Source organism: Oryctolagus cuniculus, chromosome 17 (assembly GCF_964237555.1).
Source record: "Oryctolagus cuniculus chromosome 17, mOryCun1.1, whole genome shotgun sequence".
Classification (NCBI taxonomy): Eukaryota; Metazoa; Chordata; class Mammalia; order Lagomorpha; family Leporidae; genus Oryctolagus; species Oryctolagus cuniculus.
The window spans coordinates 65266391-65280068 of record NC_091448.1 but is presented as its reverse complement, the minus strand read 5'-3'; the positions used below and the strand labels follow the sequence as shown (position 1 = coordinate 65280068).

The following is a 13678-nucleotide window of genomic DNA, read 5'->3' as shown; positions in this document are numbered from 1 at the left end:
AGGGGAGCAACCTGCCTGGCCTCCCTGCCCTGAGCCAGAGGAGGAAACAGAAAATCCCAGCTCCAGGGCTTCCCTGGGAGCTGCCATGTGGTTGTCTAGGGCACGTCCTGGACCATGGTGGCGGAGGGAGCAGGCCACGGAGCAGCCCCACCCTGAGCCCAACGGGCACTGAGAGCAGTGTCCACTGCAGCTGCGGTGGCTCCGGGAGTCCAGGCCCCAGCTCTCCCGCAGCCGCACACATGGAGGAAAAGCGGCCCAGCTTTTCACGGGCAAAGGAGGGGGAGTAGAACGAACTAGACGAGCTCGCAATGCAGGGAGGAGTTGAGCCGGCCACGCTTGCAACACGCCAGGGCCACGCTACACACGTGGTGGATCCCCACGCCTTCTCTTATTGTACTGAAAGGTAAGCCGAGGCACAGAGAACTAAAGTGACTTTGCAAAAGGCTCCCACCCGGGGGCACCACAGCTTGAACCAGGGCAGCCGGGTTCCTGTGTGCCTGCCCTTAGCTGCTGTCTCTGGCAGGTGCCCACAGAAAAACAAGCCCCACATTCAAGGTGTCCGGGAGCTGCCCCTCCCCAGACACAGCTCCTCCAAGAAACCCCACCCCAACCCCTGAGAGGCTGCTGCACGGGGCTTTAGTGGTCGCCCCACTAGGGCCACTGCAGCTCCCCAGCTGCGGCCACACAGTGTCCTGGGAGCCAGCAGAGAGCCCGTGATCCCAGCTGAGCAGCCCTCACGGGGCCTGTAGGGCTGGCGGCTCCAATGGGGTCCCCAAGGGGCAGCTCTCTCCGCTTGGAGACCCAGCTCTCCTCCAATGCAGCTGCCACTCGTGCCTTGTGGCAGCTGGGCACAGCCCCGGGGATGTGTTTTGGGGGCTGACCTGAGTGGTGAAGGCACAAGTTTGGCTCCCAGCACCGCACTACATGCACTGCGTGATCTCAAGCCAGCCCCCTGCCCGCCCTGTGCCTGGGTTCCCTTCCTTGTGCAGGCAGAGTGGTGGGGCTGGCTCCGGAGCCTGTGTTGGCTTCTTCCCTCAATCTCATCTCATCCCACGTGACTCGCTCACACCCCAGGACCTCGTGAGTGTCTCTTCTGGCCCCTAATTCCCAGCAGCACCCCGCTGCATGCCTCATTTTCTCAAGGCCATTTCCAATCTGAGGCACCCAGCGGTGGCCGAGAACCTCCGGGGAGCCAGGTCCCAGGCTGGGTGCAGGGGGAGAAGCGGCGAGCTGAGGCTGAGTCGGGAAAGCTGAGGGGGCAGCCAGGCAGGGGTTCAGGTGGGTACCGGGCTGCACCTTCCTTGGGCCGGCAGAGACGGGGCAGGGGAAGCGAGAGCTCCCTTCCACCTTGGCCAGGGAAGCAGGAGCAGAGCAGGAGCTCTGGTCCACTGCAGGCAGAGGGAGCCATGATCACAACAGATCTGCGAAGGGCATAACGCGAACGATGGCATCTAACTCTCGTGCCACCCCCATGGCACAGAAAAGGAAACAGGCATGGATAAAGCACACGCTCGCAGGCCCGGATCCGCATGACAGAGGCCTGAGCAAGTGCTGCCTGTGTTCCCAACGGCTCCTCTCCCACTGTGGGCCCCCGGTGGTCTCGCGGCTGCTTTTATTTCTAAAAGACTCAAATGAGTGCTCACTTCTGCCAGCGCAGCTGTTCTCGCTTCATTCACTGAGCTTTTGAGAATTCTACAGGGTGAGAGCCCCCCTTACAGGAGAATTCTACAGGGTGAGAGCCCCCCCCCTTACAGAGTGAAAAATCCTAGGTAGTAAGAAGCAAAACCAGACTTCTGCTGAGAAAATTCGAAGTCCCGCGCCGGACGAGCAAACCTGGGCACGCCTCCTGCTCAGCGGCATGTCAGGGTCCTCAGGAACCCTGACAATGGCAGGGGAGGGCAGGGCCTGCAGACCAGGAGACCTGGGTTCGAATCCCAGCTCTGCCGGAAAGAGATGATCACAATCTACCTTGAGAGCTGTGAGGACGAAGTGGAAGAACGTGCGTGCTGGGTGCAGCAGCAGCTGGGCCACGGCAAAGACCGCCTGACCGGTGCTAGCTGCCGGCCGCTCGCCCGCGAGAGTCCAGCATAGTAAAGACACGATCGCTGCTTACTCGGTTCTCATGGAACTTTATTCATCCAGATGCAAGGTGAAAGAAAAAAAGCCAAGCCCTTTTTCCCCTGCACAATACTATCCCCATTACATACCCTAGGTTCCCCTAGCAGGATGCTCCCAGCCAATGGCAAGTCTGTTCACATGCAGTCCATGCAGGCACAGTCCAATCAAGTTGAAGGGCACATAGTGCCTCAGGACGAAAGTTCATCTTGCTCCATCGGGGTTGTTTGTGTGTCTTCAGGACATCCTGTGGTTAGCACTTCCTTGACTTGTTTTTCTCAGCAGCCAGCACTTCCTTAACTTGTTTTGCACAAGTTGTTACAACAGGCCACGCAAACAGCAAAGTGAGGAAGTTCCCACAGGTGGCCAGCCTGCGGTTCCCCACAGCTAGCATCACTGCTTCTCAGACAGAGGTGGGGAAAAGTGTGGGCAGAATGCCAGCTCCATCAAGACAGCTCCATCAAGACAGGCGACGGTGGAGTCCTCGGGAGACATTGATCGGCTCAGATTCTTAGAGCCATCACTCATGACACGCAACCCCCAGGGCACATGTGTGTTCCTTCAAACCCCAGTGAAATGTCAGCTGCCTGCACGTGTCCACGCGGAGCCTCCCTGACCCCTGTCCTGCCCAGGGGGACAGCGGGGACAGCATTGTCCCAGGAGGGAGGCTCCTCTTTGCTGCCGACCTGTCCTCAGCCTCAGGAATGGCTGCTGCCCAGGGGACCCTGGACTGGCTGTGGGGTGGGCCAGCACACAGAAATGGTTGCTTGCGTCTCAACCACCAGGCCCCCGACTCCCAGCACTGAGTCCTGCACCCTCCTTCTGCTTCTAAAATGGGGCAAGGGGTCCACAGCCAGCTGCCTCCCCGGCCAGCATGCAAATGATTCACTTTGGGGTTTCTCTGGGTGTTAACCCAGTCCAGTCCCTGCCAAGGGCACTGCCCACAGTGGGCCAGCTGGGCAGGTCTGGCACAGGAAGGGCCTGAGTGCAACGCTGTCTTCCACAAGGGAGGGTTTGCAGCTAGGAAAGAGAAAACCCTGCTGCTGTGCGCAGCTGTTGGGGGTTTGCAGGGACTATACACGCGCACTGAGACCCGCCCGTCACAGGGGCCTGCATTTTCTTGTCCATCTTCTAGCTTCCCGCACTCGTCCAGCTGTGCCCATCACAAGCCCACTTGTGGCCATGAGTGGTGCTTCTAGTCCCCCTCCTTGGTTAGCAACAAGATCCACTGCCCCTGAGTGATGGCTGTGACAGGGCCTATGGGGCAGGTGCTGGTATCAACCCCACTGTGCAGATGCAAAGGACGAGGGCCCGGGCAGACAGTGACAGAGAGGGGGTAGGTGGGTAGGGCCATGCCTTGGGCTCTGGAGTGGACGGTCTGGGCCACCAGGCCATGCTGTGTCCCCTTCTGGCTGGCTGGCCTCGTCACTGCTCCCCAAGTCTTTCCAGAATTCGGGTGCTCCCAGTGCCAGCCCCGCTGCACGGGTCCAGCCTCCTTTCAGGCCTTCCCTGCTGCAGGGGGAGCCCGGGCCCTGCGACCAGACAAGGCAAGCGTCCCACGGGCTGCCCATGCCACGGGCCCCTGGCCTGCCCCTCAGGACACAGTCCCCTCTGCGTGCCAGCGGCTCCCGCATCAGCATTCACGGTGCATCGCCCCACCTGTGCAATGCCATTATCTCCAAGGACACAGGCTCTGTTGTCATGGCAACCAGAGTCCTTCCACCAACTCTATTTAATAATTTCTCAGCCATGGAGCCGGGCTGCTGAGGGCCAGGGGTGAGATGCTCTGGGTCCTAGCACCTGCAGGACCTGGGGAGCCTCTGGAGGCCTCAGTTTATCCATGTGGGTCATGGAGGTGTCTGAAAGGGGGGGGTTCTGACTTTCTCTAGCCTATGAAAACCCAAACAAACGGCTTCCTGGGTCCAGCGAGACAGGGATGGAGTCAGAGCTGATAGAAGTGAGTCGGGGGTCTGAGCGAGACTTTAACTCCCAGGACGCACACGAGGCTGATGCGGGTTGCCACGCTCACCCCTGCTGTGTGGCCTCCACGGGGTCTGTGCCATCTCCAGCTCTGAGCCCCGGGGTGGCGAGGAGGCGTGCTTTGCCTGCAGCATCACAGCCCTCAGTACCCCCATTTCACAGATGTGCAAACTGAGGCTCACAGAAGGCAAGGGCGTTATCCGTGGTGACCCAGCCATGTGCCCCACTCCAAGCCAGGCACACTAGACTCCAGAAAACACAGCTGTGGGGGCTGTGATGGGTTTGTGGCTTTGACGCTGAGCTTATGCCCACAGCAGAGCCCGGCACACAGTAGGTTTACTGTGTCCAGTTGCTGCCCATGCCTGGCCCCGGAGGTGTCCCATCCAGACTGCCCAGAAAAGCCCCCAGAACAGCTGCCACAGAGCCCTGTCCAAAGAGCCGCTTGGCTCAGAGCTGGGGAGGGGCCCTTGGCTGTGTGGCTCCTGTCTGCCTCCCAGGTTGGGGAGGGGACAGCTGTGCTCTCGTCTGGACCCCTGGCACCGCTTCTGAGCACACTGCTGCCAGCCCAGAGGCACGGGGCCGCCGTCTCTGTTAGTCCCCGTGGCATAACGAACAGCGCTGCACCTGCTGTGTCAGCGCTGCGTATGTTCACTGCCGTTTGGAGAAAAGGCTCTTTACCCCCCTGCCCCCTAATCATTGCTCTTGGGGAGGTTATTCTTGGGGAGCTGGATGAGGAGCAGAGGAAGCGGGCATGCAACCCCCCTCCCCACCTGGAGGGCTGGCGCCTGGTTGGGGTTGGCCCGGGTCCCGCTCCACAGTCCAAATCCTTGGCTTTGGGGACGGAGAAAGCAAAGCCCAGAGAAGGCGGCCAGGGAGTGATTTCCCACCTCCTTCTCAAAGCTGGGAGCCCAGGCACAGGGGTCCCACAGACCCGGGTCTGGGCCCAGCTCTGCACGGCTGAAGGAGCCAACGATAGAGCCTCGGGCAGCACCCAGAGCTGCCTCAGCCTCAGCTTCCTTGTTGAGGGTCTGGGACACTGCTTGCCAAGTGCTCAGCTCAGGGGCGGCATGGGCTGGACCATTCCATGTCCCCTCGAGGCAGCCTGCCGTGCACTTGAACCCCATCTCCACAGAATGGCTCCTGCTTCTCCGGCCCTGAGCCCGCTTGTTTCTGTAAATCATAGGTGAGTCTCTGACCTCCAGCTCCAGGAATGGCCATGCTGGGGGTTCCCGTGGCCAAGGTCTCCCAGGGAGCTCAGGCTGCAGCCCAGGGGGGCTGCCTGGGACGCTGGGGGCTTCTGGCTTTGAGGCTTTTGCGTTGTGCTTTTGCCCAGCCTCAGCCCTTTTCCGTACCACTGGAAACAGCAGACACGGAGGAAAGACCCCCTTCTCTCCTCAGAGGCACAAAAAGAGACAAGGGGGATGGAGCACACGGGGGCTGGCATGGGGAAGACCTGGCCCAAACCTGGGGTGAGCGACCCTGCTGCTCTGGGCCTGTGACCTCCTCTGGCCTAGGTGCACCCTAGCACCAGCCTCAGAGTGGGTGGGGTGAAGCCCAAGGCCTTGGCACAGGGACCAGGCCTGGGAGGCGCCTCAGGTCTCCTGCTCTCCTGTGTCCTTCAGGGAAGCTTCCAGAACTTGTGGGGTATGTCCGTCTTCAGCATAGCAACTCTCCAGAGGCAGGGGAGTGGGTTGTGGCCTGGGGGTTTCCGTCCACCCCCCCAGCTGGCTGGGCCACCTCTCCCTGCACGTGTCCACAGAACCCTTCCTCATGCCCTCCTGGGTGCCAAGGCTCCGGGGCCTTCTATGCCAGCTCACGGCCACCCTGCTGCTCGTTTTCATCCAATCTCACATGGATGAACGTGTGTTCTGTCTGAGCCCCGCCACCCCTTCCTCTCCACCCAGGGAGGAAAAACGCTCCGTGGGGCTTTGTCTTCTGATCCCAGGCGAGCTACTCTCAACTCAGGTGTTTCTCAGAGGTGGTGAAACCGAGACTGAATGGGCCCCTGGCTGAACCGTCATGCTCAGCTCCAACACTGGGCATGGCCAAGGACTCCCTGGTTGGAACTCAGCTACGGGAGAACAAGGAGACACAGGACCCTTGGCTCCCAAAGTTCACAGCCGTGCCTCCCTGGGCTGTCCTACAGACCCAGTCTCTGCCTCTCGCCAGATGTGGGCTGCTCTGACTCCCGGGACCACGTGGTGAACTCAGGTCTGGGCTTCAGAAGTAACCACCCCTGGACTGGGAGACTGGAAGACAGAAACGAGAGTTCGGGACTCTGAACCTCGGCTGCCTGTCCAGTGCTGGGGAGAACATGGGTAGCAGCGATACAATCATCTTAGGTTTACCATGGGGCTACTGCAGGGGCCTCCTGTGGGTCAACGTCATTCTGACCTATGGATCATTCTCCGGTACCTCACGGGCACCTGCTGGCTTCTCTGGCCCTGAAACCTAGCAGCCGTAAGAGCACTTTCCTGGCCAGCTGTCTGGTGCTGTCCAGCGCAGCTCACAGCAGCCCTCATGGCAAATGTCTGCACTCACCTCATTGCGGAGCTGCCCCTACCCACACAGAACCACCTGACCCAACAACAAGGCTGCCGAAGCAACCTGATGCCCATGCCTCTCAGGGCATCTCTGACCTTTACCGTCCCTCTGGCCAGAGCTCAGCTAACTCAAGAGCTGGCAGGAGACACTGATCAGCAGATACCAGGGAGCCAACAAGTGGGCAGGGCTGCAGGCCACTGTCCCGGGCAGCCACTGACTCTCACACTGCCTGGCCTGGCTTGCATGCCAGGGGCCCAGCCAGCCTCACCTGCACCCAAACACCCTACCGCAGTGTGTGTTCCACTGAGCTGCCCATCCCCAGTTCATGGAATGCCACAGCCAATCGCTCTGCAAGATCTGGCCTCCTTGAAATTTCCAATTTGCGAGAAATGTAAAAATAGAAGGTCATTTGCCACAGGCAGCTTGCATGGAATCGGATGCAGCTTTCGTGTCACGTCAGATCACGGTACACAAGCTGATGGCTTCCTCAGGCTGCCTCCATGGCTTCCCAAACATCGAGACACAGGCAACCGGCCGGGAGACACCCCAAAGTTAGGACAAGGTGGCGGGGTGCTCAGGTCATAGACAACATGGGACCTGCTGGATGCCTCTGTCCAAACTGAGTCCAGCAGCTGGGGACAAGTGCATCTCCCTGCCCCCCTGTCCCACTCAGCTCCCCGGGGAGCCGGCAGTGCTCCCTTGTGGTGGTAGTGGAAGGGGGCGTGCTTTGTAGACCCTGCGGCTCCCTCAATGGGGCCGTCAGGTCATTGGGGGCTGTGCAGCGGCAGAGAGCGAAGCCCAGGTGTGGATGGGCTTGGGTTCGAGCAGCAAGTTCTGGGACTGCCCTCCTCCTCCTCAGCTCTCTCCCATCTAGGATCATCACACCAGCTGCCTCCCAGGGGCCTGTCAATGCTCAGCGCAATGACTTCCGTGAGGCGCTCCCCCGCAACCCGCCAGGCTGATGGCCACCGGCCTTCCTGCTGCTGTCCTAGGACTGACACTGCTGGGTGTTAATGACTGCCCGTAAGCACCGTGCGCTTGTGTTCACATCTGAGCCTGTGCCAGACAGCTCCCACCTCAGTTGCTGCCTTCCCCAGCCACAGGCTCTGCTCTGCAGGTGTGCGGGGGATTATGGGATGGAGGAAGGTGCTCCAGGGCCCCAAAGCACCCTGAGCCGCATCTCCCGGGAGGTCTGATTTTGTGGTCCACATCTGCTCTCCCTGTCCCTCTTCCTTCTAGAATGGTGCCGTCTGCAGAAAGGTGTGCCTGACCTCCATGTGTGCCCGACCTCCATGTGTGCCTGACCCATGCAGGGAGTGGGCACAAGGCACACGCCACACCACAGAGCCGTGCATCTCAGCTGGGGTGGGGCAGGGGCTGCAGCCTGCACCTGGAGTCAGTTCAAGGTTGTTTCCAGAGCAGCAGCGTCTGCGCCCTGCCTCCCGCTCTCCAGCGGGCAGCTCTGCAGGGCTGAAGTGAAGGCCCAGCTCTGACTCAGCGCGACAGGCCTGCCGACACTCATGTGTCAGTGCCTGTTTGGAGAGCCAGGCAATGGCAGGGCTGGGGCTGGCATCAGTGGAAAGGAGGCTCACCTGGGGCCAGCCCGCAGGGGCCGGCCTGGGCTCCCACCTGCCTGCCGGCACAGAGAGGGCAGAGGCTGCCGGCAAGGCTGCAGTGGTGGGGCTGGCGCTGTGCCTGTGTCCCCTATAAGCAAGAGGAACGGCATCTTTGTGGCACAGGCAAGAAGCCGCCGGACACTGGTGCTTGACTTGATGTGGCTCCTGCACATCTCGTGCCGGCAAAGGCTTGCGTGCAAGGCAAACCCACGGGGCCTCACTGTCAACCCTAAACCCCATCCTCGGTGGTTCCCCAAACCCACCTCCTCACTTCACAAAGGAGAAGCAAGGCCCTGAGGCCTGCAAGCGTGCGCATCACAGCACAGGGGCAGATCCTGGCCCAGCCTCCTGCCGGCTATGTGCCCTTGGGCAAGTCACTTCCTGGTCTCTCTCTGTCCTCCGCCTTCTGAAGTGGGAGCCAGAGCAGCAGGGATGAGGAGCCGGGCACCGTGGGGGATTTCACTGCTCCATTCCCCGTGAGCCGGAATGAGAACGTATCCCCAAGGTCACCTAACCAAGAAATGCCAGTGCCTGTCTCAAAGCAAACCCCCAGCCAGAGCTCACTCAGCCCCAGCCAGGGACACAGAGGCCCTGGCCTGCGGCCCTCCTGGCTCAAGCAGACAGGGAGAAATGGCAGGTAGGTCTGTGCATGCACCGGTTTCATCTGTTGAGTTCCTGCTGCGTGCTGGGCCATGCGCAAACACACAGCATCGCCGTTCTGGGGCTGCCAGGCGTGTGAACCCCGGGGTGCATGGGATAGCCAGGCCATCAGGTGGCTCGTTTAGCTCAGATGAACGCGACTTGCCTTGTCTTCACCCTTTACCCTCCCACCCTCACCCAAGTTCCCGGGGACCCACTTCTCGGCAAACCTGTGGTCCTGGCGAGAGGAGGCCCTGATTTGCCTCCCTGTGTGGCTCCCGGGGAAGCCCTCCACTCAGACGCAGCCATGCTGGACAAGCAGGCTGCGCCTCTCCCTGGGACTCACTGTCTGTCCTCCGAGGACTGGCCACGGGGCCAGCACTTGGCTGGAGACAGAGCGCTCCCTTTGTTTGCTGTGTGCCTGATGATTTATTTGAGACCAGGGAGGCTCAGTCATTTTGCCCCGCTGCTCTGGGGAGGGGCCCTCCCTCTACCCCTCCCGCAGGGACTCACACCTCAGAGGGCAAGTTCTCCTCCCGCCCTGCCTCCGCCTGGGAGAGGCTCCAACCGATGGCCACTGGCTCAATGCTTCCCAGAGTTCTACACAGAGAGCTGGAGCCAGCTCCTAGGACGCCTGTGGGACCCAGTCCCCCTCTTTGTTTTATAACTGGAGGATGCCTTTCCCCCTGCCTCATGAACACATTCTCCCCAGGGGTCCCTGAGAGAGAGTCTAAGCCATGTCCGGCACGAGACACCCCCTCTCCTTCTCCAAACACCCCACTGCGTGCCGCAGGCTCACTCCCCAGATGGCCGCAATGCCAGGTCTGTTGAGCCAGGAGCTTCATACGGGTCTCCCAGGGACCCAAGCACTTGGGCCGTCCTCCACTGCTTTCCCAGGCACATTAGTAGGGAGCTGGATTGAAAGTGGAGCAGCCGGGACTGGAACCAGCACTCATATGGGATGTAGGCTTCACAGGCAGCAGCTTAATCTACTGCACCACAGTGCACCTGCAGACCCCACCCGATCTGGAAATCTGAGGACTGCCCCAGCAGCCTCCCCCACAGCCAACCCCAGCCCAGCCTTCAAGGACCCCTCCCCCCCACCGTTGCCACGTGCTGGCTGCCTGCCCTGTTTTGCAAAGGCCCCTGCACTTGGGGCCCTGCTGCCTTCTCTCCAGCCCTGGCCTCTCCCCTCATCTCTCTGTCTGCAGGGCTGCCACTTGCTGACTGTGGCGCACCCCATCCCCTTGCATCTGTTCTGGGGTCCTGCAAAACACTGGTTGCCGGTGGCCACACCAGCTTCTCTCTCTCCATGCTGCCTCCCACAAGCATGGTGTCCACCCGGCAGCAGGGCACAAAGTCCTGTGAGCTGTGAGCCAGGCACTGTCCTGGGCCACAGACCACAAGGTGAATGGGGGCCAGCAGGGGACAGGCTTTCCCAGACACGCCCACAAGCTCCCTGTGCCAGGAGCACACACACAGGCCAGTGGGGGACAGGCTGAGAAGGCTTCCTGGAGGAAGTGCCGCGTGAACCCCATTTGTGTGTGTGGAGGGGTGGCGTGCAGCTCCGGGCAGCAGCAAGGGATGTGTTTGCTGCCTGACCCTGGCTTCAGCTGCTTCAGGCCACGGCACCTGTACTTTCACGTGTGGGAGAGGGGACATGTGACCTAGGGCAAGCAGAGCCCGCACCCTGGCTTCAGTGAGGGCACACAGGACGGACGAATGCCTCAACAGCAGACCTCCAGTTGGGACTTTTGCTAAAGCTCTTGTCCAACAGGGGCTGGGTCTCAGCCAGGCCCCCAGGGCCTCTGCCATGCCCAGAGCCGGCCCCACCTGAAATAACCCCGAGGGAAAGGAGAGCCGGGCAGCAGGCTGAGACCCTGGGTCCAGCTACGCCTGAGCGTGGTGTCAGTTATTTAAACCAGGGAGTTCCGTTTTGTTCATTGAGACCTGTGTGAGTTCAGTGATGTCCTCAGTAAGCCAGTGTTGGATTGCAAATTACTTCTACGGGGAGTACAAATCCCCGTTTGCCTCCTTCGTGTTTCCTAGGTAACCCTGCTCATAATTGTCGCCTTTGCCCTTACAGTCCTGATCGGAAGTCGATTCCGCTCTCTCTTTGTTGCTCTCAATTTCTTTTCCTACATTCAAAAGCCGGCTGGGGTGTGAGGCCAGTTCCCAAGGGGCCCTTCTGACGGTCAGGTGGTCTCCCCAGCCCCCCACGGCTGTTGAGCATCTGTGCGCCCGTCTCGAGGGACGGGGAGCCCGTGACTGCACCTGGCATGTGGTCTCAAACAGCAAACTGTGCTGGGGATTCTGGGAGCTCCCTAACATGCAGGAGTGTTGCGTTTTGAACCGGAGGCCGCTGTGGGCTTGGGTTAGAAGCTTAGGGAGAACTTGCACGCGCCCCTGTGAGCTAGGGTGGTGGGCCCTGCGGAGCGGCATTCCCAGCCGGGGCAGCGAGGAGGCCTGGCACGGAGTGGAGCAGCTCCCTGTGCCCTTGCTCTGCCAGTGCCGAGTCCCTGGGTGGCGCTCCGTGAGCGAGCCGTGTGCCCTTGTGTTCACGTCCCTGGAGACCTATTTCTGGCAAGTTGTACTGGTCTTCCAGTTCCACGATGATGCAAAGTTTCCTTCTGAGATACACTTATTTAATCTAAAAAAGGAAAATATTTAAGTAAATAAAAATAGATGTAGGCACAGATTTTTGCAAAAACTCTTGTGGCTGGTTTGCAAATGACTAAAGTTTGAGTAGCCTCATTTAGGGAACTGTTTCATCCATGTACTCTTTCACTCCACAAATGCACACGGAGCACCTGCTGGGTGCGAGACAGACAACACAGTCTGTGAGAGACACCGTGGGGAGCCTGGGGATGGGCCTGCTGGGCTTGCCTGCGGGCCTACGGCCAGGCCTTGACCCTCAGGGGCACTGGAGAGCCGCTGAGTGTTCTGCAGCAGAATAAGGTCCTGCTGGCCAGGTGTAGGCCAGAGACTGCTCTCCTGCCTGCTGCCCAAGACCCTCATCGGCAGCTCCTGGCAGACTCCGTCTCCATGACAACACAGAATTGCACCTTCCAGGCTTGCCAGAACTACAGTGAGACCCAGCGGTCTGCCTGCAGCCTCCGTGTTTGTTTGCAGAAGGGCTGCTGCTGCTTTCACTGCACCTCACGCCACAGGTTCCCCCATTAGCAGAAGAGTCATTACTGCGTGCGGCCCCTTGAGAGACCACAACAGACCCTGCGGGGGACCGCAGGACTGAGATCTTCTCCTCGTGGGGTCCCCGAGTCAGACTGGGGCAGATGGCTCTCGCAGCTGCGTCCTTCCTGAATTGGCAAATATTTGTGTACTTGGTCATGCGTGCTGGGATCTCTACCCTCCCCAGGCTGACCCCTGCCCAGGGGCCCACTTCCTCGCACCTGACCCCTCCCCACCGCCCATGCCTTCCCAGCAGGTGGCCTGGCGCATCCTCCCCTTTGGAGCCAGACAGACCCGTGCACCAGTGGCCTCACCTCTTTGGGCCTTATCTGTAAAATGTGAAACGCAGGTAGGGTGCCCCTTGCGAGGGTGCTAGGAGGAAGCCAGCTAGTGGCCTGATTGGGGGCCACTGCTCCCCAGTTACCAGGATTCTAGTGTGGAGTCAAGGCTGCCTGCATGCCTCATCACCTCTGTGAACCCCCTCTGATTCTGGCCCAGCTGCCCTGGACTCCCCCCTGGGCCTTGCCCCCCACCTCCCTTTGGGTCCTCACTCTCTCTTTGGTGGGGAGAGAGCCCTGTACACTGTAGGGCTCTTTACTTCTAGACACCACCCCCGCCCCCTGGATTCTCTTCCACACTCGGGGTTTGCATCTGGCCCTTCAGTGCCACTCAAGGTTCCTGGCTCTGGCCCTTACATATGCGGCTCCCTCTACCCCTCTGCTGGGCTCTTGACTCTGCAGGTCCCAGGATGGGAGCCACTGGGACACCTGCAGCACCCCTGCCTGGCCCACTCCCCCAGCTACACTGGCCTGCCTGGCGCCTGGCTCTGAGCTTGGGGAGGTGGGGAAGGCGGATGCACAGGTCTGCCCCTGCAGGAGCACCCCTGCTGGGCCCCACCAGACTCCCAGCTGCCCCCACGGGGGATCTGCATGTCAGTTACCTGCCCCTGTGGGCACCCGACAAGCACCCAGACCAAGTCCCTGGATCAGGAGGCTCCTTGGGAACCGAGGAGGGTAGGAGGTGCTGGAGGCCAAGGCGTGCCTGGGCAGAAGGTAAACCGGAAGCCTGGGAGGCAGGCATGGGGGGAGCAGGTGTCACGGAGACAATGGGGAGACTGGCTTCTCCTCCTGGGTTGTCCAGGAGCTCCCCCCACCCAGGCCACCCTATGCCTCTGAGACAGTGAGGGTACGCGGAGTCCAGGGTTACCTGAGTCCTGCCCATCACCCTTGGTTCAGCCAGAACAGCTCCACCTCTGCCAGCTCGGCGCCTGCTCCTGATGGCTTGAGCCGCCTGTGTAGATGAAGAGAGAGAAGCTCAGAGTCACTGCTCAAAGGTGTCCAAGGGCCTCCCGGCTTGCTCCTTTTCTGGCCGGAGTGGCTCCCCTCCCCCACCTTCCTTCGGCTTCAAGGGCTGGAGATGGAGTTGAACACCTTGCACAGCCGCGAGGCCGGGGCTCTCTGTCGTCAGCGGCACTGGGTCCCCCTTCCCCTGTCCTCGAGGTTTCATTCACCCGGGTGTTTACAGGATGGCTGCCAGCGCTCCCCACACACATCCTTCTCCCGTCACAGGATGAGGTCAAAGGCATTGATGCAGCG

At 60.6% G+C, this 13678-nt stretch overlaps 1 protein-coding gene across 6 annotated transcripts in view; it reads right to left on the bottom strand.

The window, feature by feature from the left end:
• Positions 1-6995: 6995 nt before the first annotated feature.
• The window catches only part of LOC138846302 (UPF0449 protein C19orf25 homolog), a 251330-nt gene continuing 244647 nt past the window's right edge, over positions 6996-13678 (bottom strand). For all 6 annotated transcript variants that reach the window (XR_011383761.1, XR_011383760.1, XR_011383763.1 and 3 more), the window contains 2 exons: positions 13290-13373; positions 6996-11544 (listed from right to left, as the gene is read on the bottom strand). The gene's annotated coding sequence lies outside the window, so the exon portion shown is untranslated. The remainder of the gene's footprint in view (positions 11545-13289; positions 13374-13678) is intronic.